Source organism: Pseudorasbora parva, unplaced genomic scaffold, assembly GCF_024679245.1.
Source record: "Pseudorasbora parva isolate DD20220531a unplaced genomic scaffold, ASM2467924v1 scaffold_105, whole genome shotgun sequence".
In the NCBI taxonomy this organism is placed as follows: domain Eukaryota; kingdom Metazoa; phylum Chordata; class Actinopteri; order Cypriniformes; family Gobionidae; genus Pseudorasbora; species Pseudorasbora parva.
Window position 1 is genome coordinate 25,001 of NW_027125080.1, and position 3,712 is coordinate 28,712.

The following is a 3,712-nucleotide window of genomic DNA, read 5'->3' on the forward strand; positions in this document are numbered from 1 at the left end:
ATATTAGGCAGCAAGTGAACATTTTGTCCTCAGAGTTGATGTGTTAGAAGTAGAAGAAATGTAGCCTGACAAGCCGGACCCACATCAAGATGTTTGGTCTGGAAACTCTCCATTGACGGCTCAATCCGAGGGGCGGATAAACGGCTGTCTGTCAAACTCCCTCTGCACGCGATAGGATAGCGCTACACCAACCAGAGCAACGAAGGTGAAGCGGAGCTGACAGATTAAACATTCGCCGTATCCGGTCGGCTAAACTCCGAACACATCTTCCCTTCTTCAGAATGACTTCAGTGCCGTTCTTTGTTCTTTTCTCAGAGAAAAGCTGAACTCAAGTCTTCCAGAGTCGCGGTCAAAGCTGATTCGACAGACCGCCGCCGTTCGCCAGTTTCTGTGTTTACTAGAAGCACGCAAACGCAACTCGGCCGTCATTATGTTAAGCCCCGCCCACCGACTCTCTACACGATGTGATTGGCCCGACCAGAGTTTGGTTTTTACAGCTCAGAAGGGTATTGAGAATTGCTAGACGACACTCGCTGCAGATTAGATTTGCTCCCGCTAGGGTGCGTCTAGATTTCTAGGCTAGGAGAAATGGGCAAGCGTATGGATTTGAGCAAATTTGGCCAGATTGTGACGGCTAGACGACTGGGTCAGAGCATCTCCAAAACTGCAGCTCTTGTGGGCTGTTCCCGGTCTGCAGTGGTCAGTATCTATCAAAAGTGCTCCAAGGAAGGACCAGTGGAGAACCGGCCACAGGGTCATGGGCGGCCAAGGCTCATTGATGCACGTGGGGAGTGAAGGCTGGCCCTCACCTGAGGAACACATGGCCCCAGGATGCACTATGGGAGCGAAGGCTGGCCCTCACCTGAGGAACACATGGCCCCATGATGCACTATGGGAACGAAGGCTGGCCCTCACCTGGGGAACACATGGCCCCAGGATGCACTATGGGAGCGAAGGCTGGCCCTCACCTGGGGAACACATGGCCCCAGGATGCACTATGGGAGCGAAGGCTGGCCCTCACCTGAGGAACACATGGCCCCAGGATGCACTATGGGAGCGAAGGCTGGCCCTCACCTGAGGAACACATGGCCCCATGATGCACTATGGGAACGAAGGCTGGCCCTCACCTGGGGAACACATGGCCCCAGGATGCACTATGGGAGTGAAGGCTGGCCCTTACCTGGGGAACACATGGCCCCAGGATGCACTATGGGAGTGAAGGCTGGCCCTTACCTGGGGAACACATGGCCCCAGGATGCACTATGGGAGCGAAGGCTGGCCCTTACCTGGGGAACACATGGCCCCAGGATGCACTACGGGAGCGAAGGCTGGCCCTTACCTGGGGAACACATGGCCCCAGGATGCACTATGGGAGCGAAGGCTGGCCCTTACCTGGGGAACACATGGCCCCAGGATGCACTATGGGAGCAAAGGCTGGCCCTTACCTGGGGAACACATGGCCCCAGGATGCACTATGGGTGCCAAGGCTGGCCCTCACCTGAGGAACACATGGCCCCAGGATGCACTATGGGAGTGAAGGCTGGCCCTTACCTGGGGAACACATGGCCCCAGGATGCACTATGGGAGCGAAGGCTGGCCCTTACCTGGGGAACACATGGCCCCAGGATGCACTATGGGAGCGAAGGCTGGCCCTTACCTGGGGAACACATGGCCCCAGGATGCACTATGGGAGCAAAGGCTGGCCCTTACCTGGGGAACACATGGCCCCAGGATGCACTATGGGTGCCAAGGCTGGCCCTCACCTGGGGAACACATGGCCCCAGGATGCACTATGGGAGCGAAGGCTGGCCCTCACCTGAGGAACACATGGCCCCAGGATGCACTATGGGTGCGAAGGCTGGCCCTCACCTGAGGAACACATGGCCCCAGGATGCACTATGGGAGCGAAGGCTGGCCCTTACCTGGGGAACACATGGCCCCAGGATGCACTACGGGAAGAAGTTTGAGGCGTTGACTTGGCCTTCAAAATCCCCAGATCTCAATCCAATCTAGCATATGTGGGATGAGCTGAACAAACGAAGCCCCGCCTCTCAACTTACAGGACTTAAAGGATCTGCTGCTAACATCTTGGTGTCAGATACCACAGTACACCTTATGGGGTCTAGAGGAGTCCATCAGAGACGGGTCAGGTGGACCAAGACAATATTAGGATGTTATGCCTGATCGGTGTATAACTATGTTAAATAGTCACTAGTCTCCAGAATTATAATTATTGTTTATCAAATTAAGGAAAACTGATTGCCCAAGTGGCCACACTATGATTGTTCGGTTAATTAAGTTACGTACATAACATAATCAGATTACTTTTTTTAAGGTTACTGCAAATTGCATTCTAATAACACAAATATAAAGAGTTACCAAAAGAGTTACTGGAGATGAAGTATTTTCAAACAACAGTCACAGTAGTATAGGCGTCACTTTACTGTACAGTCCTGTTATTGGAGCAATACAAATAACTGGGTATTAACCCTGAACCTGAACCTAAAGGGGCTGTATGCAAGGTTTTCACTTTATTAAAGCATAAACATTCCATAATATCCTTGAAGATATGTAGGAAATGCTAAATTCACAGACAAACCCTATTCCAAAAAAGTTGGGACTGTACAAATTGTGAATAAAACAGAATGCAGTGATGTGGAAGTTTTTAAATTTCAATATTTTATTCAGAATACGACACAGATGACATCTCAAATGTTTAAACTGAGAAAATGTATCATTTTAAGGGAAAAATAAGTTGATTTTAGATTTCATGTCATCAACACATCTCAGTAAAGTTGTGCCGTGGCCATGTTTCCCCCTGTGTGTCATCCCCTCTTCTTTTTATATCAGTCTGCAAACGTCTGGGACTGAGGAGACGAGCTGCTCAAGTTTAGGAATAGGAATGTTGTCCCATTCTTGTCTAACACAGGCTTCTAGCTGCTCAACTGTCTTAGGTCTTCTTTATCGCATCTTCCTCTTTATGATGCGCCAAATGTTTTCTAATGGTGAGAGATCTTTTCCAGAAATGCTCCAGTCTGGGTTTAAGTCAGCCCACAGCATTGAGACCGCTCTGCTGACTCTGGTGATGCTGTTGCTCTGCTTCTACTGGACCTCACGCCTGCGTTCGATACACTCGTCCACCAAATCGTATTGTCCCTGATGGAGAATTGTGTGGGCATTAAGGGGTTGGCCTTCGCATGGATTATGTCCGTTTTGGAAGGCAGAAGTTTTTCAGTTCAGGTCAGTGATGCTGTGTCCTCTTCGGCTCCTTTGTCGTGAGTTCCTCAAGGGTCTGTCCTTGGGCCGCTACTCTTTCAATGCACCCTCTGCCTCTTGGGTAAGTCCTCAGAAGTCACAATGTTTTGTTCCATTTTTATGCTGACAATTGCCAAATATATGTGCCGCTAAGCCAGTCAAAAACCTGTGTCTGAATGAAGTGAGAGCATGGATGGCTATTGTATTTTTAATGAGAGCAAAACTGAGTGTGTGTTATTTGCTCCTAGTGACTCAGCTGTTGTCTTTCCTGTTGACCTGGGTTGTCTAACCCGATCCATTCGCCTGTGGTCGCAAACCTGGGAGTCAAGATGGACGGTCGTTTAAAACGTGATGCACAGATCAGTGCAGTGGTGAAGACCAGCTTCATCCAGCTGAGGCAACTAGCCAACACAAAACCGGTTTTCTCTTGACATGATTGTGAAATTTTAATTAATTT